The sequence below is a fragment of the Chiloscyllium plagiosum genome, unplaced genomic scaffold, assembly GCF_037043375.1.
Source record: "Chiloscyllium plagiosum isolate Xiang-an unplaced genomic scaffold, Cpla_swu_hap1 HiC_scaffold_4, whole genome shotgun sequence".
NCBI classification, from domain to species: domain Eukaryota; kingdom Metazoa; phylum Chordata; class Chondrichthyes; order Orectolobiformes; family Hemiscylliidae; genus Chiloscyllium; species Chiloscyllium plagiosum.
Genome location: NW_028270142.1, coordinates 115,058,943 through 115,085,685, shown reverse-complemented (window position 1 = coordinate 115,085,685; position 26,743 = coordinate 115,058,943). Strand labels below are relative to the sequence as shown.

Genomic DNA, 26,743 nt, shown 5'->3' with positions numbered 1-26,743 from the left:
CCTTCAAGCTTGTATAACAGATTTCCCCTTTTTCCCTGCTTTCTACATAAAAAAAAAATCCTGGAGAAAGTGATGACTGCAGATGCTGGAGAGCCAGAGTCAAAAAACCCTGGTGTTGGAAAAGCACAGCAAGTCAGGCAGCATCCGAGGAACTGGAGAGTTGATGTGTCGGGCATAAGCTCTTTAACAGGAATGGGATTAAAATACTATTTGTGCACATGTAACAATATTCTCATATAATTTAAACATAACACAAATGAGATTTCTGGTTGCTTAATTTAAAGCTAAGCTAATATATACATTAGAGAGCAATCTCCAGACACAGCCTATGTCTTGAGTGTTATAGTACAGTGAGATGGTGACCACCTGGGCATTTGGCTCAATTGCATATTGGTCTCTTGAAGGGGAATCACTCTAAAAGGTTTTAGAACATAGAACATAAAACATAGAACATTACAGTGCAGTACAGGCCCTTCGGCCCTCGATGTTGTGCCGCCCTGTCATACTAATCTGAAGCCCATCCCACCTACACTATTCCATGTACGTCCATACGACTGTCCAATGATGACTTAAATGCACTTAAACTTGGCGAATCTACTACCGTTGCAGGCAAAGCATTCCATACCCTTACTACTCTCTGAGTAAAGAAACTACCTCTGATATCTGTTTTATACCTATCTCCCCTCACTTTAAAGTTGTGTCCCCTCGTGTTTGCCGTCCCCATACTTGGTAAAAGGCTCTCCCTGTCCACCCTACCTAACCCTCTGATTATCTTGTATGTCTCTATTTAGTCACCTCTCAACCTTCTTCTCTCTAACGAAAACAACCTCAAGGCCCTCAGTCTTTCCTCGTAAGACATTCCTTCCATACCAGGCAACATCCTAGTAAATCTCCTCTGCACCCTTTCCAAAGCTTCCACATCTTTCTTATAATGCGGTGACCAGAACTGTACACAATACTCCAAGTGTGGCTGTACCAGAGCTTTGTACAGCTGCAGCATAACCTCCTGGTTCCAGAACTCAATCCCTCTATTAATAAAGGCCAAAACACTGTCTGCCTTCTGAACAACCCTGTCAATCTGGGTGGCAACTTTCAGGGATCTGTGTACGTGGACGCTGAGATCTCTCTGCTCATCTGCACTCCCAAGAATCTTACTATTAGCCCAGTACTTTACTTTCCGATTACTCCGTCCAAAGTGTATCACCTCACACTAGTCCACATTAAACTCCATTGCCACCTCTCAGCCCAGCTCTGCATCCTATCTATGTCTCTCTGCAACCTACTACATCCTTCGTCACTATCCACAACTCCACCAACCTTAGTGTCGTCCGCAAATTTACTAACCCACCCTTCTAAGCCCTCATCCAGGTCATTTATAAAAATGACGAACAGCAGTGGACCTAACACTGACCCTTGCGGTACGCCGCTAGTAACTGGACACCAAGATGACCATGTTCCATCAACTACAACCCTCTATTTTCTTTCAGCAAGCCAATTACTGATCCAAACTGCTATGTCTCCCACAATCCCATTCCTCCGCATTTTGTATAATAGCCTACTGTGGGGAACCTTATTGAACGCCTTGCTGAAATCCATATACACCACATCAACTGGTTTACTCTCATCTACCTGTTTGGTCACTTTGTCAAAAAAGTCAATAAGATTTGTTAGGCACGGCCTACCCTTCACAAAACGGTGCTGACTGTCCCTGATCAGATTATTCTTTTCTAGATGGTTATAAATCCTATCTCTTATAACCTTTTCCAACACTTTACCAACAACTGAAGTGAGACTCACTGGTCTGTAATTACCAGGGTTGTCTCTACTACCCTTTTTGAACAAGGGAACCACATTTGCTATTCTCCAGTCCTCAGGCACTATTCCTGTAGACAATGATGATTTGAAGATCAATGCCAAAGGCTCAGCAATCTCTTCCCTTGCTTCCCAAAGGATCCTAGGATAGATCCCATCCGGCCCAGGGGTCTTGTCTATTTTTACACTCTGCAGTATTTCTAATACCTCTTCCTTGTGAACCTCTTCTAGTCTAGATGCAAGTATCTCTGTATCTTCCTCACCAACATTTTCATTTTCTATAGTGAACACTGTTGAAAAGTATTTATTTAGTGCTTCCCCTATCTCCTCTGACTCCACACACAACCTCCCACTTTTATCCTTGATTGGCGCTAATTTAACTCTCGTCATTCTTTTATTCCTGACATACCTATGGAAAGTCTTTTAACAGCTCATTGTGTACCTTGTCAACCTCCTTCAGATTCTCAAAATACTTAAATTAGTAATGCAACACACACACACATAGTTGCAGCGGAGGTTACGGTTTATAATGGAACCATCAGTATTATGGCTCTTGATGTTGTAACCTGATTGAAGTTCCTTTGACCTGATCCTGTTTTAAACTGGCTGTCAGTGCTCAGACTGAAAGAGGATCTTCCATTTGTTGTCCTGCTAGCTAACATACTTCTAGCACTCAGAGTGAAAGAGTATTTACCTGCAGCACAAGGATAACTAGGGGATAGTTGTTTGACTTTTCGCAGCAGAGAGCAGCGAGAGCTGGGCGGAAGTTCAGACGGAGCGCGAAACCGGTCGGGAAGGTAAGTGATTGCTATATAAAGAACTTACCTCGACGCCAACGGTCTTTTCGCAGCAGAGAGCGGCGGGAGCTGGGCGGAAGTTCAGGCGGAGCGCAAAGCCGGTCGGGAAGGTAAGTGATTGCTATATAAAGAACTTACCTCGACGCCAACGGTCTTTTCGCAGCAGAGAGCGGCGGGAGCTGGGCGGAAGTTCAGACGGAGCGCAAAGCCGGTCGGGAAGGTAAGTGATTACTATTAGAGAGGGTGTGTTCTAAACCCCAGGTCCTACAAAGTAGGGTCTCCCTCCCTCCCTCCTCCTCTAACCTTAATTAAGAGTCCACAGACGTGCCACAAAAAGAGGGTCTAAGGAAGTTTGGATCAAAGAGTGAGGCTTCAGCTCAGGAATCTTTGACAAAGAGGTTGAGTGAAGTGATTACGCCACAGTTGAAGAGGGTGAAGACATGACTGCCCAGCTGGTTCAGTGCGCTACGTGCTTGATGTGGGAGGTCAACGACTCTAGTGTGTCTGGCTCATATATGTGTGGAAAATGTGTGCACATTCAGCAATTGACCGAGCATATTGCAGCGCTGACGAAAGAATTCGAGGACCTTAGGCTCATCCGAGACAACGAGATCTTTCTGGACAAGCCCTTCAGCGATGTTATTACACCAACCATGCCAGAAGAGAGCAGAAGAGAGCAGACGATGAGGAAGGCGGAGAGGAGACAGGTGCAAGAGACCCCGGGAGAAGTACCTGTCAGGAACAAGTTGAAGCTTTTGGAAACAGAGACTGATGACACTACCAGTTCGCAAGGCAGCCAAGTTTGTCAATCAAAGGTTGCCGCAAAGGCAGAGCGGAAGAGTCGGACATCGCACAGAGCCGTGGTAATAGGGGACTCCATCGTGAGAGGAACTGACCGGGGTTTTTGTGGCAGCAGACGGGATTTAAGGATGGTGTGTTGCCTTCCTGGTGCTAGAGTGAAAGACATCGCGGACAGAGTGCAGGAAATCCTCAAGGATGAGGGTGAAGAGCCAGAGGTGGTGGTACATGTCAGCACAAATGATGTCGGGAAGAAGAAGAGGAACATACTACAGCGAGACTTCGGAGAACTAGGAAGAAGGCTGAAAAGCAGGACGTCCAAGGTGGTTATCTCCGGTTTGCTTCCAGTTCCTCGGGCTAGTGTGGCCAGAAACAGGGAGATAATGGACTTGAACGTGTGCTTGGGGAACTGGTGCAGGAAGCAAGGATTTAAGTTCTTGGATCACTGGGGTATATTTTGTGGTAAGCATAAATTCTACAAGAGAGACGGCTTGCACCTTAATAGGTTAGGGACCAGCATTCTGGCAGGCAGGTTTTCTACTGCAACACCGCTACATTTAAACTAAGTAGCGGGGGGGAGGGGACAAGCTGGATGTTTAAAAAGGAAATTGAAGGGAAAGTTAGAACAAGAGAAGTCAAGAAAGACAACTGTATCAATTAGGCAGAAAACTCGGAAAGGCATCATGCTGTAAGGTTGAGTGAAATAAGGGTTGATGGGAAGGGTGAGAGCAGTAACAAATTAAAAATACTATACATGAATGCACGAAGCATTAAACATAAGATGGATGAGCTTGAGGCTCTTTTGGAAATTGGCAGATATGATATTGTGGGGATAACTGAGACGTGGCTTCAAGTGGACAGGGCCTGGGAAATGAATATTCAAGGCTACACGTGCTATCGTAAGGACAGACTGACGGGCAGAGGGGGTGGGGTGGCCTTGTTGGTAAGGGACAATATTCAGTCACTTGCGCGGGGGGACCTAGAGTCAGGAGATGTAGAGTCAGTGTGGATAGAGCTTCGAAATACTAAGGGTAAGAAGACCCTCTTGGGAGTCATCTACAGGCCCCCAAACAGTAGTCTGGATGTCGGATGTAAGTTAAATCAGGAGCTGAAATTGGCCTGTCGCAAAGATGTCACTACAGTTGTTATGGGGGATTTTAACATGCAGGTAGACTGGGAGAATCAGGATGGTATTGGGCCTCAAGAAAGAGACTTTGTGGAGTGCCTCAGAGATGGATTCTTAGAGCAGCTGGTGCTGGAGCCGAGCAGGGAGAAAGCAATTCTGGATCTGGTATTGTATAACGAACCAGAATTAGTCAGAGACCTCGAAGTGAAGGAGTCATTGGGAAGTAGTGACCATAATACAATAAGCTTCAATCTGCAATTTGAGAGGGAGAGGGTACAGTCGGAAGTGACAGTACTTCTGTTGAGTAAAGGGAACTATGGAGCTATGAGGGAGGAGCTGGCCAAAATTCAATGGTGCAATACCTTAGCAGGGATGACCGTGGAGGAACAATGGCGGATATTTCTGTGTATAATGCAGAAGTTGCAGGATCAGTTCATTCCTAAAAGGAAGAAAGATCCCAGGAGGAGGCATGGGTGGCTGTGGCTGACGAGGGAAGTAAAGAAACATATAAAGTTAAAAGAGAAAAAAGTATAACATAGCTAAGATAAGTGGGAAAACTGAGGACTGGGAAGCTTTTAAAGAGCAACAGAGGATTACTAAGAAGGAAATACGCAGAGGAAAAATGAGGTATGAAGGTAAACTGGCCAAGAATATTAAGAAGGATAGTAAAAGCTTTTTTAGGTATGTGCAAGGCAAAAAAATGGTTAGGACAAAAATTGGGTCCTTGAAGACAGAAACAGGGGAATATATTACTAGGAACAAAGAAATGGCAGAGGAATGAAATGGGTACTTCAGATCTCTGTTCACTGGGGAAGACACAAGCAATCTCCCTGAGGTAACAGTGGCTGAAGGACCTGAACTTAAGGGAATTTATATTTGCCAGGATTTGGTGTTGGAGAGGCTGCTAGGTCTGAAGGTTGATAAGACTCCGGGGTCTGATGGTTTGCATCCCAGGGTACTGAAGGAGGTGGCTCGGGAAATCGTGGATGCGTTGGTGATTATTTTCCAGAGTTCAATAGATTCGGGGTCAGTTCCTGAGGATTGGAGGGTGGCTAATGTTATACCACTTTTTAAGAAAGGTGGGCGAGAGAAAGCAGGAAATTATAGACCAGTTAGTCTGACCTCAGTGGTGGGAAAGATGCTGGAGTCTATTATAAAGGATGAAATTACTGCACATCTGGATAGTTGTTCCTCCACAGGACAGAGTCAGCATGGATTTATGAAGGGGAAATCATGCTTGACTAATCTTCTTGAATTTTTTGAGGATGTAACTCTGAAGTTGGACGAGGGAGATGTAGTGTACCTGGACTTTCAGAAAGCTTTTGATAAAGTCCCACACAGGAGGTTAGTGAGTAAAATTAGGGCGCATGGTATTGGGGGCAAAGTACTAGATTGGATTGAAAATTGGTTGGCTAATAGGAAACAAAGGGTAGTGATAAACGGCTCCATTTTGGAATGGCAGGCAGTGACCAGTGGGGTACCACAGGGATCCGTGCTGGGACCGCAGCTTTTTACAATATATGTTAATGATATAGAAGATGGTATCAGCAATAACATTAGCAAATTTGCTGATGATACAAAGCTGGGTGGTAGGGTGAAATATGAGGAGGATGTTAGGAGATTACAGGGTGACCTGGACAAGTTAAGTGAGTGGGCAGATGCATGGCAGATGCAGTTTAATGTGGATAAATGTATGGTTATCCACTTTGGTGGCAAGAACAGGAAGGCAGATTACCACCTAAATGGAATCAATTTAGGTAAAGAGGCAGTAAAAAGAGATCTGGGTGTTCTTGTACACCAGTCAATGAAGGCAAGCATGCAGGTACAGCAGGTAGTGAAGAAGACTAATAGCATGCTGGCCTTCATAACAAGAGGAATTGAGTATAGAAGCAAAGAGGTGCTTCTGCAGCTGTACAGGGCCCTGTTGAGACCACACCTGGAGTACTGTGTGCAGTTCTGGTCTCCAAATTTGAGAAAAGACATTCTGGCTATTGAGGGAGTGCAGCGTAGATTCACGAGGTCAATTCCTGGAATGGCAGGATTACCTTACACTGAAAGACTGAAGCGACTGGGCTTGTATACCCGTGAGTTTAGAAGACTGAGAGGGGATCTGATTGAGACGTATAAGATTATGAAAGGATTGGACACTCTGGCAGTAGGAAACATATTTCCACTGATGGGTGAGTGCCGAACCAGAGGACACAGCTTAAAAATACGGGGTAGACCATTTAGGACAGAGCTCAGGAGAAACTTCTTCACCCAGAGAGTGGTGGCTGTGTGGAATGCTCTGCCCCAGAGGGCAGTGGAGGCCCACTCTCTGGATTCATTTAAGAAAGAGTTGGATAGAGCTCTCAAAGGTAGAGGAATCAAGGGTTATGGAGATAAGGCAGGAACAGGATACTGATTAGGAATGATCAGCCATGATTATATTGAATGGCGGTGCAGGTTCGAAGGGCAGAATGGCCTTCTCCTGCACCTATTGTCTATTGTCTATTGACTATGACATTGATAGCACACTTACATTTGATCTCAGAATGATGCACATGACAGTGTTGAATCCTACTGGTCCACTCAATAGACTTGAAACTGACTGTTTAACCTCTGTTCTTGTGTATCTCTGAAGGAAATAACAATGGAAAGTATTGTAAACAATATTTAAATTAATCAACTCAGACAATATTTCTGGAGAGAGAAAAAGTTTATGTTTAAGGTTGATGATTTTTCACCAGCTTTGATCCACTAATATGCTATACAGCCAGAATGGCTATTAGAATTAATTTCTCTCTTAATTCTAGCACAGATAAAATTAGGAATATTTTGAGTAATGCATGTTTACACCATTTGTTCTCATCATCTTATAGAATTTGCTATTTTGATGTTGGTTATTTTGTTCTTTTCTGGAATTCACAAGAGAATCGAAAGTTGATCTACATCAGCTAATCTTGCTCTGAATAAGTCATCCTATGTCCATGTTCAGTTTCGGAGTCAGCTCTTTAATGGGGTTTTTTTGGTTTATATGGCTGATTGGATAATGTGGAGTTTAGAATGTCAGCAGCAGGGGTTCTATTCTCTTTTTGGCTGAAGTAGACTTTGGATGTCTCTCCTCACTCCATGCCTTCATTGGCAAGCCACACTGACAAAAAAAAATCAAGAAAACAGCTGAGGGAACAGCATCTGCAGATACTGAGCCAAACCACTTTGGGCAGAGTGCATGTGGTGATGAAGGGGAAAAGGATAATCCTGGATGTTGCCAAGATAAGAGACTTCAGAATATTGAGGACTGATTTTAACTTGAATCAAGAGTGCAGTCCATAGCTATGGCCAACTCATTGGTTTCACTTTCAGGAGTGAAAAAGGAATTATTTCTTCACACATGTATGAATTATACAATAAACAGCTGAACCCTTAGGGGCTATCACATACAGAGGGATCTGGGTCTACAAGTCCACAGATCCCTAAAAATGGCAAGGCAGTTAGATAAGGTGGTCAAGAAGGCATACAGCATGACCTGGGCGTTGAATATAAAAGTTGGCAAGTTATGTTACAGCTGTATAAAACTTTAGTTCGGCTACATTTGGAATATTGCATGCAGATCTGGTTGCCACACTACCAGAAGGATGCAGATGTTTTGGAGAGGGTCCAGAGAAGGATGTTGCCTGTTCTGGAAGGTTTTAGTTATGAGGAAAGGATTGTTTCACTGGAAGGATGGCACCTGAGGGGCAACCCAATAGATGTCAACAAAATTATGACAGGCATAGATACGATGGATAGTCAAAGGCTATTTCCCAAGCTGAGAAGGTCAACTCAAGAGGGCACAGGTTCAAGGTGAGAGGGGGAAAGTTTGGGAGTGAAGTGCGAGGAAGCATATTTTACAGAGGGTGATGGGTGCTTGTAACACACTGCCTGAGGAGGTGTTGGAAGCAATGTTTAAGGTATATCTTGTTAGATAAATGAACAGGAGATGAACAGAGAGATAGAAACTGGGTATGGGTAGCACGGTGGCACAGCGGTTAGCACTGCTGCCTCACAGTGCCAGAGACCTGGGTTCAATTCCCACCTCGGGCAACTGTCTGTGTGGAGTTTGCACATTCTCCCCCGTGTCTGCGTGGGTTTCCTCTGGGTGCTCCGGTTTCCTCCCACAGTCGCAAAGATGAGCAGGTTAGGTGAATTGGCCATGTTAAATTGCCCGTAGTGTTAGGTGAAGGGGTAAATATAGGGGAATGCGTCTGGGTGGGTCTGGGTTGGTTGCTCTTCAGAGGGTCGGTGTGGACTTGTTGGGCTTAAGGGCCTGTTTCCACACTGTAAGTAATCTAATCTAATAAATAGCAGATCTAAATAAGGATTGGGAATCGGTGCAGGTTTGGTGGGGCACAGCCTGTTCCTGTGCTATATTGTATTGTATGTATTTTATAAAGAGCAGTTAAAATCTGCACTAACTCACGCAAAAGCCTATCGTCAACTGAAAATGTAATGTTTTTTTTCGCTGAGGGTATCAAGAAACTTAGAGCAATGTTAGGTAAATGCAGTTGAGGTACTGTTTAGTAATTATTTATCTGAAAGGAAAAGATGCTGAAAGTGTTGAATGGTTGACTCCCATTCCAAAGATTGTATGTTAAACAGAAGCGTATATATTGGGGAATTTAACCATAGTGATGGATTATGTGCTTGACAGACATCCAATTGACCAAAAGCAATGGGAAGAAAATATACAGAGCAAGTCTGAGGGTTGGAAAGTAACCTATCTTCCAGGCATTGCCCAAACATAAACATGCAACTGAGTCGAGAGTGTGGTGCTAGAAAAGCACAGTAGATCAGGCAGAATCCGAGGAGCAGGAGAGTTGACGTTTTGGGCAAATGTCCTTCCACTGAGTGTCAATGTTAAAATAGAATCCTCAGCACAATTTGTTCCAGGTACTTCTTGGCAAAAAAGAATCCATATTATTAGCTACAGCAACAGCATTTAAAAATAATATAGTCTGCTCATCGATTGAGTGAGGGGATTGGTTAATTGATACATTGATTGTTGTTTGATCACAATTGGCAATAATTTTGTCTGTGCTAACAAAACTTTTGCAATTCCAAAAATCCAAACCAATAACTGGTGATAATCTTTCAGTACAAGTGGAATAGGTAATCAGACTCCAACCCAGAAATACACAATCTCTCATTATACTTGGCCAAGGACCTAAATGATAAACAATCTTATTGTTTGTATAATTCAAATCTTATATAGGTAAGTGATCTGCTCAGACTGTCATTGAACTGTAAAAATAAGTTTTGTGCTGAATACAAGCACTGGTCTTAAATATGTTTCTCTTCTGTCAGTTTAATAATACTCTTCACTGAGCCAGAACTTTTAACCTCACTCCAAGACTTAAGTACCTAATCCAGCTTGACACTCCACTACAGTGTTGTGGGACCGCTACATTGCCAAATGTCCAATTTGGCAGCACTGTTATGTTCATGGCATATTAAAGATCACTCAACAATGTCCAGAAGGATGAAAATCTTGCAATTACTTTGTACATTCCACAATTTCAAGATACCCTGCCAACTTTGTGATAAATGAGGAACTTTTGAAATACATAGAAACATAGGATCAGGCATTGACTGTCAGCCCATTGTGACTGCTTCACCATTCAGTGGCATCATGGGTAATCACCTACTTAAATAGCCACTTTTGTGTGCTATCCTGATATCTCTGAGCATAATTAAATCTACCAATTTCTGACTTGAACATGCTCAATTATTGAATTTCCACAGCCCACTGGCATGAGAATACCAAAGATTCATGATTCTCAGAGTGAAGAGGTCCCTCCTCATCTCAGTCTTAAATAGCTGACTCCTTTATTCCATGTCCCCTGGTTCTATTCTCACCATACAGGAGGAAAGTTAACCACATTCATGCTGTCATGCCTGCACCAATTTTATAAGTTTCAGTGAAAAGACCTTGTGAATACACTTGGTACATGTAGAAAATGTACCAGCCAACTTGCATTCAGCCTTACAGTAATGTGGTACTGACCAGAAAATCCAATTTTGATGACAGGGAAAAAAGTTGAAGAAGAGAACATACGAGTAGCTACAGAGAGAAATGTCTTTCTCTTTTTTGAATTGTACTGTATTATTAACATCTTGTTGAGCATTTGTATAAGCAATTATAGACATTAATCCACTTGAAAAGTATGTAAAGAGGTACCTGAATGATTTTTTTTAAATAAAGGAATGATTAAAATGGCATTGAGAAATGTTTTAAAATGTGCCTTGGAAGTCACATGACTTAAACTAATTGCTTTGACTTATTGACTAAAAGTCTTGATTTATGGCTTTGTTTTGGGCACTGTTTGGAGTTCAGTTGAAGTAAGTCTCCGGGGAGAGAGAGAGAAATAGAGAGAGAGAATACTCAGCTCAACCTCCGCTTTTCCAAAAAAAACCCTTTTGGAAAGTCCAGTACAATCCTGAAAAACTGATGCAGTGTCCTCCTGAATACCCTTGTATTCTTGACAGATTCGGAACTACATTTAAATATCTACATTTAGGAACACATCTACATGTGTTGGGACATCAACTGAATGGTATCTTGAATATATCATAACTTATTTATTTATCAAGAAGTGACAATTTTTGGTCAAAGTTTTTTTCAAAATTAATCTCTTCAGACAAAGTTCTTTATTTCTTTCTTCCTTTTAATTGGTATCTATTTGCATGTGTGTTACAGTTCTTTAGAAAAGTAAATATGTATACTTTTCTGTTTCCAACTATGTTAATTAGATTAGATTAGATTATTAGATTACTTTACAGTGTGGAAACAGGCCCTTTGGCCCAACACGTCCACACCGACCCGCCGAAGCGCAACCCACCCAGACCCATTCCCCTACATTTACCTCTGCACCTAACACTACGGGCAATTTAGCATGGCCAATTCACCTGACCTGCACATTTTTGGACTGTGGGAGGAAACCGGAGCACCCGGAGGAAACCCACGCAGACACGGGGAGAATGTGCAAACTCCAGACAGTCAGTCGCCTGAGGCGGGAATTGAACCCGGGTCTCTGGCGCTGTGAGGCAGCAGTGCTAACCACTGTGCCACCGTGCCACCCGAATTAGCCTTACATTTTTGCTGAATAAGTTTTGGTTTCACTATAACTCATGAAATTTGTTGTTCATTAAATAAACCTTTCTGGTGGATATTTTTATTTTAAACATAACATAAGTGAGTTGCATCATTGACTGCATTGATAGCAAAGTAACCCCGTGAATTAATACATGCATAGTGGAGTAGTAGAACTGGAGGGTGATGGTACATTCTTCTAGCCTCTAGCCCTGTTCTGAGGACTTGGTTCAAATCCCATGAGGGAAGATCACTGAATTTGATTAAAAATTTGGAATTAACAGTTTAATGGTGTTCATGAAACTTCAACTGATTGTGAGGAATTGCTGATTCACTAATGTCCTGAGGGAAGGAAACTGCTATGCTTACCTTATCTGGCTCACAGAAATGTGGTTGAACCTTAACTGGCCTCTGGTCAATTGGTTTGCATGTGGATACTAAAATATTTTCTCTTTCATGTTTGGGGTACTTTTGTTAATGAACTAGCCATCTTTTATATCCTATTACCCATGCAGTTCAATTGTTATTGCCTCAAAATTTCTTAGAGCAAGATTGTTTCCTTCCATATGACCACAGGAAAACAGTGCAGAAAGAGGCCATTTAGTCGACCATGTCTGTGTTGTCTGAATAAATTAGCCATTCTAATCCCCTTTCTATCACATCATCCATTGTCTTATGGCTTACAGTGCTTCTGGAGCAGATCCAGGCATCTTATAAATGTATTGAGGGCCTCAAACACCTTCTAGTCTTTCTACTGATCACCTAAGTCTTGGCCTCATGGTAATTGAATCTTCTGCTACAGAAAACAGGTCTTCGCTTACAACCCTATTCAAACTTTTTTTTTATTTTGTACACATCAATTGAATCACCACTCTTGCTTGTAACTTGGACAAAATGTCAGGGAAAGAAGTTGAAAAAAAAGAGTATCAGGACAGCTTGAGCAACTGTAATTGTTCCTACTGCTGATTCATTGGGGGGCCTTTTTTTGCAATTAGCATGAATTATGTGAAGTGAGGTTTTTCTCACTGGATGTGATGGGAATGAAGCTGTGGTGCACAAATCAGGAATTAATCTAGGCAATCAATGACACCGCAAGATTTATCATCATTCATTTTTTGGGACAGAAACTCCTGAACTGTGTGCTGGTCTCCACAGGAATTTGGAAAATTTGATTTAAAATTCAAAATTGAGGCTCTTCTTAGAACATAGAACATAGAACAATACAGCACAGAACAGGCCCTTCGGCCCACGATGTTGTGCCAAACATTTGTCCTAGCTTAAGCACCCATCCATGTACCTATCCAATTGCCGCTTAAAGGTCACCAAAGATTCTGACTCTACCACTCCCACAGGCAGCGCATTCCATGCCCCCACCACTCTCTGGGTAAAGAACCCACCCCTGACATCTTCCCTATACCTTCCACCCTTCACCTTAAATTTATGTCCCCTTGTAACACTCTGTTGCACTCGGGGAAAAAGTTTCTGACTGTCTACTCTATCTATTCCTCTGATCATCTTATAAACCTCTATCAAGTCACCCCTCATCCTTCGCCATTCCAACGAGAAAAGGCCTAGCACTGTCAACCTATCCTCGTATGACCTATTCTCCATTCCAGGCAACATCCTGGTAAATCTTCTCTGCACCCTCTCCAAAGCTTCCACATCTTTCCTAAAGTGAGGTGACCAGAACTGCACACAGTACTCCAAATGTGGCCTAACCAAAGTCCTGTACAGTTGCAACATCACTTCACGACTCTTGAATTCATTCCCTCTGCTAATGAACGCTAATACACCATAGGCCTTCTTATAAGCTCTTCTTGTGTAACCACTGAGCCCAGTCAACAACTGGGACATGGACCTGGAATGAGAATTCTGGTTCTCTCATTATGTTGTCAGACCTGTTGACTGTTTCTAGTTTATTTCAGTTTTTATTTCAGATTTATGCATCTATAGCAATTTGCTTTTGTTTTACACATTGTGTAGTTAAGTTGCAGATTAACCACAATCCCATTGAATAGTAAAAATGGATCAAGGGGCTAACTAGCCTGGTTCTGTTACTGTATGCCTGCATTCCTGGCTGGGATTCAAAAATTATATGATTACACAGAAAACCTGCTTGCTAAAGAGGAACATTCACTTCAGTAAGTTGTAGGGTCATAGAGTCATACAGCACAACAATAGACCCTTTGGTCCAACCAGTCCATGCTAAACATAATACCAAACTAAACTAGTCCCATCTGCCTGCTTCTAGCCCATATCCTTTCAAACCTTTTTTATTCATGTATCCATGCAAATGTCTTTTAAACATTGTAATTGTACCTGCATCAACCACTTCCTGAGAATGTTCATCCCGTATGTGAACCACCGTCTACGTAAAACATTTGCCTCCATGTCTTTAATAAGACCCTCACCTCTCATCTTAAAAATGCACTCCCTAGTCTTGAAATTGCCTATCCTAGGGAAAAGACAACTATCATTAACTTTATCTATACCTCTCATTATTTTATAAACTTCCATCAGATCATCTCTTAACCCCCCTATGCTCCAGTGTAAAATGCCCTAGCCTATCTAGCCTTCCTTTTTAAGTCACACCAAGCAGACCTGGCAACATCGTGGTAAATCTCTTCTGAATCCTCTGCAGGTTAATAATATCCTACCTCTTAGGGGGTGACCAGAACTGGACACAGTACACCAGAAGAGGCCTTACCAATATCCTGTAGAACCCCAACATAACTTCCCAATTCCTATACTGAAAGGACCGGGCAATGAAGGCAACACCTTTTAACCACCCTGTCTATATGTGACATAAACTTCAAAGAATTATGTACCTGCACCCCTTGGTCCCTCTGTTCTACAGCACTACCCAAGACGCTACCACTAATTGTATAAGCCCTACCCTTGTTTTGTACAAAAGTGCATTACCTCGCATTTATCCAGATTGAACTCCATCTGCCATGTTTCAGCCCATTGACCCATTTGATCAAGATCCCGTTGTAATCTTAGAAAACCCTCTTCACTATTTACTATGCCACCTATTTTGGCATCGTCCTCGAACTTACTAACCACGCCTTCTATATCCTGATCCAAATCATTTATATGAATGACAAATAAAAGAGGACTCAGAGCCGATGCCTGTGGTACACCGCTGGTCACAGGCCTCCAGTCCAAAAAGCAAACCTCCACTATTAATCTCTGACTCCTTAACATTAACCATAGCAACATGACGGTTGGAGGAAGAGCGCCTCATCGTCCGCCTAGGAACCCTCCAACCACAAGGGATGAACTCAGATTTCTCCAGTTTCCTCATTTCCCCTCCCCCCACCTTGTCTCAGTCAAATCCCTCGAACTCAGCACCGCCTTCCTAACCTGCAATCTTCTTCCTGACCTCTTCGCCCCCACCCCACTCCGGCCTATCACCCTCACCTTGACCTCCTTCTACCTATCGCATTTCCAAATCATTCATATAAATGATTTGGATCAGGATATAGAAGGCGTGGTTAGTAAGTTCGAGGATGATGCTCCTCCCCCAAGTCCCTCCTCCCTACCTTTTATCTTAGCCTGCTGGACACACTTTCCTCATTCCTGAAGAAGGGCTTATGCCCGAAACGTCGATTCTCCTGTTCCTTGGATGCTGCCTGACCTGCTGCGCTTTTCCAGCAATACATTTTCAGCTCCTTAACATTAAGCCAATTATGTATCCAATTGGCAGGCTCACCCTGAATCCCATGTGCCCTAACTTTACTAATTATTCTATTACGTAAAACCTTGTCAAAGGCTGTATTAAGATCCAAATAAACATTGTCTACTGCTCTGCCATCAACCTTTTTGTTAACCTCAAAAAACTCAATCAAGTATTTTCCTCACACAAAGCCATCCTGACTCTTCCTAAGCAATCACATTCTGTAGTAATATCCTGGTTTCTGGGATTTTTTAAATCACTTGACTGATTCCTGGGGTGAAGGGCTTATCCTGTCGAGAAAGGTTGCATAGTGTAATTTTTCTTATGTTACCTACATGTAAAACAAATTAGATACACTGATTCCACTTACTCAAAGTTCTCTGGTGGGCTTATTTACAGATAAATTGTATGAGTCATACATTGTCAAAGTGTATCAGGCAAAAGCAGGTACATGATATTGAGTAAGATGATCAACCATGTTCATTTGAATGACAGAGCATGTTCAAAGGGCACAATAGCCTTAATCAAAAGAACAAAGAACAAAAAAAAATTTAAAGCCCAGGAACAGGCCGTTCGGCCTTCCAAGCCTGAAATGATCCAAATCTACCATCTAAACCTGTCGCCCAATTCCTAAGCATCTGTATCCATCTGCTCCCCACCTACTCATGCATCTGTCCAGACACACCTTAAATGAATCTACTGTACCTGCTTCTACCACGTCTGCTGGCAATGCGTTCCAGACACCCACCACCGTCTGTGTGAAGTACTCGCCGCATGAATCCCCCTTAAAATTTTCACTTCTCACCTTGAAAGCGTGATCTCTAGTTATTGAATCCTTCACCCTGGGAAAAAGCTTATCAATATCCACCCTGTCTATACCCTTCATGATTTTATAAACCTCAATCAGGGCCCCCCTCAATCTCCTTTTTTCTAATGAAAACAAACCTACCCTATTCAACCTCTCTTCATAGCTAGCACCTTCCATACCAGGCAACATCCTCATCAACCTTCTCTGCACCCTCTGAAAAGTGTCCACATCCTTTTGGTAATGTGACAACCAGAACTGTACACAGTATTTTAAATGCGGCCGAATCAATGTCTTGTACAATTTTAACATGACTTGCCAGCTCTTATACTCAATATCCCGTCCAGTGAAGGCAAGCATACCATATGCCTTCTTGACTACTCTACCCACCTGTGCAGTAACCTTCAGGGTACAATGGACCTGCACTCCCAGATCTCCTTGCCCATCCACTTTTCCCAAAGCTCTTCCGTTCATTGTATTATTCACTCGAGAATTAGACTTGCCTCAATGCATCACCTCACATTTGTCTGGATTGAACTCCATCTGCCACTTTTCTGCCCAACTCTCCATATCCTATCTCTCCAGTCTATCTATAACTCTCCAGTCTATCTATATCCTCCTGTATTCTTTGACAGTCCTGTATGCTTTCTGCCCAACTCAACCAATCTTCGTGTCATCTGCAAACTTGCTAATAATACCAACAGTGACCTCTTCCAGGTCATTTAATGATTTACCAGATCATTCCAACTCCTGTTCCTATTTTCAATATTTCTAACTAGCATAGACATTCAGATTGATCTATAGACACAGAATTTATGTAGGGTTTCAACAATATGGAGTGACTAAGACCTCTGGTCACATGATGATATCTGCAAGATGAGCCTTTTAACTCTGAAAATTATAATTTAATAACATTCACTTGTATGCTACAAGTCAAAAGATATTAACATTGAGTAATAACAATTATACAGAGATAGATATCGTAAAATGTACAAATAAATTATTTAATTTATGACCTGTCACAACCCGTTAGGGTATAGCACTGGAAACCAAGCCTCCACTATACCTGGATTCATCACAAATGTAAAAATTTGATCAAACCACGATTTATCACATTTTACCTAAATGTCTAATCAGGTTATGATAATGTCACACCAGATGTTTTTAAAATTAATAAGCAAATAACTATTTATTGTAATCAAACAATTTTTATTACTAACTTATAACTTAAATTCTACCTCTTTTTAAAAATTCCTATGCACAGACAGAACACAGATACAAAACAATGCACAAATACTATAGAGCTGGGATGGCAAAAAAAATTCAGAGGTGCACAGTTCATGATGTGTTTTGTTCCTGTTGTTCTGCTTCATTTCAGTATTTTGCTGATGCTGTCTTTCATTCATTAGTTGAGAATTCCCCTTTACAGTGCCCCTAAAGTTGATTTTTTCTCTCCCCTCTTTCCTTTCAATAAGAAAGTCTTTGCAAGGCAAGTTAAAAAAAAACAAGATATCTATCTAATGTCTAAATATTAAAGCTAATCCTCCTCAATTCTAGCCCCCACTCTCACACAAAGGCAGACAGACGGAAAAAACAGGCACAGTTAATGAATAAATTAAAGGAAAAAATAACTGAGATGTAAATAGCAGTTCACTTAAGCAGTCTCCGTGATCTGTAATATCACCGGCATAAAGGATCATATATTGCTTGGTTTCTGACAGCACAAATGCTTGCAGTAGCCTCCAAGGGATATTCATTTAGTTCTTTAATTATTGAGAAACTGTTCTCTGAACTTTCAATAAGTTGATGATGAAAGGACAACCAGGGAGCAATCAAACCTCAGTCCTGCAGCTTTTCCAGGCACTACTCCATTGACTTAAACACAGTCCAAAAATAATTCAAACTCTGGTTTCTCCTGCCAAACTGACCATCCTCCACGAGGTCCCAGTTAGCATTCAACATCTGTCATCACTTGAAACGTAAGGTCTTTTGAGAGTCAAAGAATCTAGAGAGCATTATTTAACAAGAAATAATCTGCAATTAACTTTCTGGCATTTCGTCAAAAACAAATTACAGTTCATTTGTTCTCATTTTTTTAAGCATTAGCTGCTGCTCACAGTCCAAAGGTCAACTTTCAGCTCTCAGCTTACAGTTCACAGCTCCAAATCAAAAATGGTGAAAAGAATAAAATAAAATAATGAAAAATCAGCTACCCTGAAGATTATTGAAAATGCTTCATTTGTATTTTTTGCAACACCATGCTGGGCTGCTCCATTATTGAGGATAAGGAGACTTGTGTAGCCTTCTCCTTGAGTGAATTGTTTAATTATCCACCACAATTCACAACTGAAAAAGACAGAACAGCAGTGTTTGATCTGATCAATTGTTTGTGGGGTCACATAGCGTTGTCTATTGCATCATCCTTCTGCTTTTGAAGTGAAAGTAGTTCTATGTAGTAGTTTTATCAGGTTGGTGCCTCATTTTCAGATATGCCAGTGTTGCAATGGGTGTATACCCTCCTGCACTCTTCATTGAACAAGATTTGATCCCCTGACTTGCAGGTAGTGGTAGAGTAAGGAATATGTTCATTCTTAAGGTTGCAGATTGTGATTGACTGTAATTGTACTGCTACCATTGGCTCACGGCATCTCAAGTAGAACCAGTTTTGAGTTCTTCGATCTGTTCAAAATCTATTCCTTTGTCATATCACACAACACAATGCAAAGTTTCCTGACTCTTGAGGTGAGACTGCATTTCCAACATTGAAGTTCCCCACCCAGATTACATCCTGTGTCCTTTCCAGCCTCAGTAATTCTTCCAGTTGGTGTTCAACAAGAAGGAGTACATATTCATCAGGCAAGGGATGCTGGACCAGCAAAATGCTTCCATGCTCATGTTTGACTTTATACAAGATCAACAGGATTAAAGAGACAAATGCATGGCTCAAAGATTGGTGTAGGAGAAATGGGTTTGAATTCATGGGACACTGTCATCAATACTGGGGAAGGTGAGGGGTATTCCCTTGTGATGGGCTCCAATTGAATTAAGTTAGGACCAGATTCCTGGTGAATTGCATAACTAGGGCTGTGGATAAACTAAATAGTGAGGGGGAGAGGATATTTCAGTTGCATGGAAAAGTATGGGAAAGATTGAGGGGGAGGGCTCAACAGAGATTATTAAAATTTCCAGAACAGGTCATAGGACAGAGAGGGTGGTAAAGGTCAGGATACTCACTTCAGACAGAGCAGATAAGGGGACAGCCATGAGAGAGTGGACAGTGGATGCTGGATTGAGGGTGTTGTACTTAAACACATACAGTATATGAAACAAGGTAAATGTACTTGGAATGCAGATTGAAATTGGAAGATATGATTTTGGGTATCACAGAGACATGATTGCAAGGTAATCTGGTTTGGCAACCAAATATCCAAGGATACTCATTCTATTGAAAGGACAGGCAAATGGGCAGAGGGGGCAGGGTCACCTTGGTCATAAGAAATGGAATGAAACCAATGAGAAATGACAAAGACTCAGAAGGAGTAGAATCTGTGTGGGTAGAGTTGAGGAACCACAAAGCTTGGCATGCAGATTGAAATTGGAGGGTCTGATGTTGGATATCACAGAGATGTGGCTGCAAGCAGAAATTCACCCCTAGGAGGAAGGAACACACTAAGGGGAGGACAAGGCACCCCAGCTGACAAGGGAAGTTAGGGATAGCATAAAACAAAAGAGAAAGCATACAATGTGGTGAAGATTAGTGGAAGCTAAAGGATTGGGAAGCCTTGAAAAACTAGCAGATTATAATTAAAAAAGAACAATATGGGAGAGTAGATTAAATATGAAGATAAGCTAGCTAGTAATATAAAAGAAGATTGCAGGAGAATTTTAGATATAAAGAAGGTGAGAGAAAGGCAAGAGTGGACATTGGCCTGCTGAAAAATGAGACTGGTGAAGTAGTAATGCAGAACAAAGAAATGGTGGGGGAACTGAATAGTCACTTTACATCAGTTTTCACAGTGGAAGGCACCAGCAGCATACCAGAACTTCAAGATAGCCAAGTGGCAGGGGCAAGTGTAGTGGCTATTACTAAGGAGGTGGTACTGAGGAAGCTGAAAGGTCAAAAGGTGGATAAAAAACCCAGACCAGATGGACTACACCGCAGGGTTCTGAAGGAGATATCTGAAGAGATTGTAGAGGCTTTGTCGGTACTCTTTTGGGAATCACTGGAGTCAGGGATGATCCCAGAGTACTAGAAAATGACTAATTTGCACATGCCTGTTTAACAAGGGAGGGAGGCAAAAACAAGAAACTATGTAGCAATTAGCCTGACAACGGTTGTTGGTAAGGTTTTAGAGTCCATTATTAATAATGAGATTGTGGAATAATTGAAAGTGAATGGTAAAATAGGGCTGAGTCAGCACAGCTTCATCAAAAGGAAGTCATGCCTTACAAATCTGTTAGAACCTTTTGGGGAGGTAACAAGCAAGTTAGACAAGGGAGAGCCAGTGGATGTGATCTCTTTGGATTTCCAGAAGGCCTTTGACAAAGTGCTGCACAAGAGGCTGCTAAATAAGACAAGAGTGTTAGGGGTAAGGTACTGGCAAGGATTGAAGATTGGCTGACTGCAGAGGATAGTGAGTAGAGATAAAGGGGTCTTTTTCAGAATGGCAGCTGGTTACTAGTGGAGTTCTGCAGGTGTCCGTGTTGGTACCATAACCGTTCATGAAATACATTATCAGTGTGGACGAAGGAACTGAGGACATTGTTGTGAAGTTTGCAGATGACACAAAGATAGGTGGAAGGAAAGATAGTGTTGAGGAGGCTAGGAGGCTGCAGAAGAACTTGGACAGGCTAGGTGAGTGGGCAAAGAAGTCACAGGTGGAACACAATGTGGGAAAATGAGAGGTTATGCTCTTTGGGAGGAATTGGTGAAATAGACTATTTTCTAAATGGGACAGGGCTTCAGAAATCTGAAGCACAGAGAGACTTAGGAGTCCTAGTTCAGGATTCTCTTAAGGTAACATGCAGGTTCAGTTGGCAATCAGAAAGGCAAATGCAATGTTAGCATTGATTTCAAAAGGGCGAGAATACTAATCAAGAATGCACCACTGCAGCTGTATAAGAGTTATGGTCAGACTGCATTTGGAATATTGTGAGAAGTTTTATGCCCCGTAACTAAGGAAGGATGTGCTGGCATTAGAAGCAGTCCAGAGGAGGCTCACAAGAATGTTCACAGGAATGAAAGGCTTGGCATATGAGGAGCAGTTGAGGACTGTGGGTCTGTTCTCAGTGGAATTCAGAAAGATGAGGAAGTTCTCATTGAAACTTACAGAACACCGAGAGGCCTGGATAGAGCGGACATGGAGAAAATTCATAGAAGAGTCTAGGACCTGAGGCCACAACCTCAGAGAGAAGTGATGACCCTTTAGAACTGAGATGAGGAGGATTTTCTTTGCTAGAGGATGGTGAATCTGTGGAACTCATTACCACAGATGTCTGTGGAGACCACGTTATTGACTATATTTATGACAGAGATAGTTTTAGTTTAAAATCTGCATCCTGTAAAATTACATTCAGCACATCAGGTGTACAAGATTCCAGGATCACTTAAAGTATTGTACAAATTCAAAGGCATTCCAATGCAGTCGCCAATTTTTGTACAATATATCTGTAAGCACTCATCAGAGTGGAATGACCAACTAATCAAATACTTATTTTCAGATGTCCATTTTTAAAAGAAGCAGATATAAGATAACTGCTGATAATGGAGATCTTGATTAGTAAGGGGATCAAGTGCTTTGAGGAGACAGGAAGAGAATGAGGTTGAGGGAGCAGACTTAATGGACTGAATGGCTTAATTCTGTTACTATACCTTATAGTTTTATGCCATGAGACTTCATTGGGATCAAAGTCAATGCCCAGAATTCCCAGGGCAACTCCCTCTCAACACCATGCCACTGTGCCACCATCTTTACAGCCTTACTGTTTGGATTGGACTTAATATGCGATGTTTGATTGCTTAATTTCATAAGTAGTGTTATGTCAATTGCTGCTTGATTAATTTGTGGGATATATCTATCTATCCCATATTTTTTGGCATAAGCCCCTAAAAGTTAGTAAGGAGGACTTTGCAGGGACATCAGGATAAGATTTGTCATTGCTATTTATGATGTCTAGGTATGCCTGGCAACCTTTTCTTTAGACTTTGTAGTCCATCATTATAACTAACTGTTTTGCTAGAACATTTCAGAGTCAATATCATTGATGTGGGTCTGGAGTCACATGCTGCCTCGACAAATAAGGTCAGACAGATTTCCTTGCCGAAAGGAATGTAGTGAGTGAAGGGGAATGTAGAGATACAAAATGTTGGGACAGGAATAGGACATTCAGGCTATTTAGTCAGCTCCACCATTCAACATGATCATTGCCGATCCTTTATCTCAATGACCTGCTCCCATTTTTTCCACACAACCCTTGACACTTTTATCTTCTATAAATCTATCTCTTTTTTAAATACTTTAAGTAGCTTCACTTCCACAGCCTTCTGTGGCAGAGTCTTCCACAGGTCCGTCAGTCTCTGGGTGAAGAAATTTCTCCTCATCTCAATCGAAAATGACCTATTGTGTATACTGAGACCATGATCTCTTATGCTGGACCCTACAGTGAGGGAAAATATTATTCCTGCATCCAGTCTGCACAGCCCTGTCAGAGTTTTATATATTTCACTGAACATTTAAGTACAGGCATTTTTAAGAGAACAAATTCACTGTGGTAGAGAAGGAGAGGCTGTTCTTATGTTTACAAAATAAGGAACCTTCCAAGAAGGGGAGTCAGAAATGGTCATGTCTGAGAGCTGAAGTCTGGAGGCAATAATTTAGTGTACAGGTAGGTATTTGGTGAATTTTAAACTTTTCTCCCCATCCAATCTAATCTAAAAAATCTAATCTAATCTAGTCATTTAATCTGGTTGTGGGGAGATTATAGGTATCATGTTAACTAGTTACCCTATTAATTCAAACTCAAGAGTATAGCAAATTATAATTGTTGAGTGTGATTCTAAACTTGAAACATAATTAGTTGAATATTTACAAAGCAAAGATGACATTGCAGCTGTAACATGTGGATTGTAGCCGTTCGAAGAAAAACAGCCCTGAGAATCTTTTTTGGTCAAATTGTTCAAAATGAATTGAATAAGGTAACAGACAAGAGATAACTCCAGTATCTTCCTACGATTCCAATGATCCTTTCCCATTTTGGTTCAATTTGTGAAGCTGGCACTGCTCCAAGGAGAAGACCGACAGAGTTTACAATTGGAATGGGCTTACCACTGATTTGAAACAACATGAGCGACAATGAGTAGATAACAATATCCAGCCTTATAATTGTTTAAATTAGATAAATAGAGCTCTTACCGCTGAAGTCTTTCTCTTTGCCTTCAATGACTATGAAAGAAATGACTGAGATTAAGACCAATATTTACCATTGTGTAATTAATACTGAAGTTTATTTATAAGACAGTTCCTTAATATTATTTGATTAATATCATTACTGTCTTATTAATGTATAGTATTATATTATTCAGACCCTGCAGCACTACAACTGAATAATGATGACCTGGTACTAACCCGTTGCATGGCTCACAAAACATAATGGCTTGTCTCACAGAAGAATGATTTGTTTGATGTTTGTGTTATGTAGTAGGTTGTCAACAAAATTGTTGGTTATTAAGATGACCAGAAAATCATACCAGTCTCCACCACTTACTCTGGCAGCTCATTCCATGCACACACCATCCTCTGCATGAAAACGTTGCCCCTTAGGTAACTTTTATATCTTACCCCTCTCACCTTAAAACTGAGATAAAATAGGAAATGTTGGAATTCAGATGAAGTTTTGTTACAAAGAGACTTTTTGAATATGAATCATTTATGTGGATCAATGTTAAATTTATTACAGAATTTTAAAAAGAGTTACTAGTTATTTTAAATGCAAATGAGGATTGCAAAGGATACATGAGGGAAATAGTATTGTGCATAACAATTGCAAAGTGTGAGCTGTCTCCCACTGGAGAGGGAGTGGTGATTTGCCTCTTGTGTTTTTACAGATTTCCAGAAAGCCAGTCACCAACTGCAGCAAGAAATGGTTAGTTAACTCAGTGTAGAGCCTTAACTAAAGATGTGCAGGTTAGGTGAATTGACCATGCTAAAGGTTTAGAAAAGATCTGCGAGGATATTGCCAGAGTTGGAGCGTTTGGGCTATAGGGAGAGGCTGAATAGGCTGGGGCTGTTTTCCCTAGAGCGTCAGAGGCTGAGGGGTGACTTTATAGAGGTTCATAAAATCATGAGGGGCATGGACAGAGTAAATAGTCAAAATCTTTCCCTGGAGTGAAGGAGTCCAAAACTATAGGGCATAGGTTTAAGGTGAGAGGGGTAAGATATAAAAGTTACCTAGGGGGCAACTTTTTCATGCAGAGGATGGTGTGTGCATGGAATAAGCACCAGAGGAGACGGGTATGATAACAACATTTTAAAAGCATCTGGATGGATAGGAAGGGTTTAGTGGGATATGGGCCAAATGCTGGCAAATGGGATTAGATTTATATAGGCTATCTGGTTGACATGGACAAAAGGTCATTTCTGTGCTATATGTCTCTATGAAACTATAACTCTAATTGCCCATAGTGTCCAGGAATTTGCAAACTAGATGGAGTGGCAATGGGAAATGAGGGTTACAGGAATAGGGTGGGGGGTGTAAGGTTTGGATGGGATGGTCATTGGAGGGTCAGTGTGCAATGAATGGCCTGCTTTCACACTGTAGGGTTTCAATAGTTCTGTGATTTATCCAGACATTCCTGGTTAAAGAAAAGGCTACAGAACAACAGATAACTTTGGATCATATTTGGTAAATCATGTAGCAGACTCATAACTAGGGCACTGGAGAAATCATCCAGGGAACAGGAGAATTGATGTTTCGGGCATAAGCCCTTCTTCAGGAATGGCTTATGCCCGAAACGTCGATTCTCCTGTTCCCTGGATGCTGCCTGACCTGCTGCGCTTTTCCAGCAACACATTTTCAGCTCTGATCTCCAGCATCTGCAGACCTCACTTTCTCCACTGGAGAAATCGGGAAGAGATCAGATTAAATTATTTGGATATCTTGGGTTGGATTTAATTCACTAGATTGAGCAAGGTGAAGAAAGGCCTGTGTATTCTCAGAGGAGTATCCCTTTCACACTAATGGGCAAACTAAATCCGTAACAGAAATTGGCAAAATCAGGGAACCTGCCCACTATCTAAACTAGCACATTAGCAAACCATTTAAGAGTCTTTATCCCCAAACTCACTGGGATTTCATGGTGGCCCAGGGACTTTCCTGAATTTACATGGGATTACTAAACTTCCTGAAAACTGTCCAACAAACTCCATCAGGTTTACCAATGGCCTCCAAGATAGCCCTTTTCTCAAAGGCAATATGTGACCAATTAAGGAATGTGATATCAGGAAGGTGATGTCCAGGAGAGCCACCATGTTTGACCATGTTTGAACCCTCACAGTAACTGCCTCCTTGTCACTCCTAGCCTGCCCTCACATATCTGTAGTGTGGAAGTGATACACTCAGGGACAGAGTTAGGATGATGTTAGAAAATATTTATTATCCCATTATCCTCTAGATTACCAAAGTATGTCATAACTATGCATTCCTTGCAAAATATTTAAAAAAATTTGAAACAAGCAACAGCAAGAAAGATTTTCTATACATAGAGGATATATTCTAGAATTTAGAAATATATGTTGATTGTTCTAGACTGATAGGATAATAAGAAACAATATAAGAAATAGGAGAATGAGCCAAATATATATCCTTTCAAAACTGTTTCCTTATTGTGAACACTGAATTTCTTTATGTTTCAGGCAAAAAAACAATTTTGCGTGGAAATTGACATGGATATTCTACTGATAGCAAAGTTGGAACATTTTTTACCTTTGGGGAATTTTAACACATATTTGGCATAGACCATGAACCATGGCCCCCCTCCCTCAGATCTTGACCTTGAATAATAAATGCAGAGAGAAGGTGACCACATGAGTTCTGCTGCTACAGGGGAATTTGTGTAAATAATGCATTCTTTCAGAACAAACCATGCTGCAAGATATCCTGGAGACCTTAAAACATCACAGTCATTGGATCTGATTCTTCACCAGCTGTGACTGACTGAACAGAATTCTCAATACACACAGCTACCACAGCGTTGGCCCTGACACAGATCACTTACTGATGTGCACATGGGCAGGATGACAACTGTAGAAGCTTTCTCATTCACAACAGAAATGCCTTCCTCATATCAATGTCAGATATGTTGCCTGCCCTAATGAAATCCAACAGTTCCTTGACCGAGTTGAACAGATTTTTATATTCATTAACAGTATGTGGCCATTGCTGGCTAGGCCAGCATTTATTGCCTCTTCCTAATTACTCAGAGGGCATTTAACACTCAACCACATTGCCCTGGGTCTAGAATCACATTTAGGCCAGACCAAGATTGAGTTTTTTGAAGAAGTAACAAAGAAGATTGATGAGGGCAGAGCAGTAGATGTGATCTATATGGACTTCAGTA

At 41.4% G+C, this 26,743-nt stretch overlaps 1 long non-coding RNA gene across 2 annotated transcripts in view; it reads left to right on the top strand.

Annotated features, from left to right (window-relative positions):
* Positions 1 to 10,957: 10,957 nt before the first annotated feature.
* The window catches only part of LOC148150471 (uncharacterized), a 146,871-nt gene continuing 131,085 nt past the window's right edge, over positions 10,958 to 26,743 (top strand). For both annotated transcript variants that reach the window (XR_015756858.1, XR_015756857.1), the window contains exon 1: positions 10,958 to 11,108. This is a non-coding gene — a long non-coding RNA (uncharacterized LOC148150471). The remainder of the gene's footprint in view (positions 11,109 to 26,743) is intronic.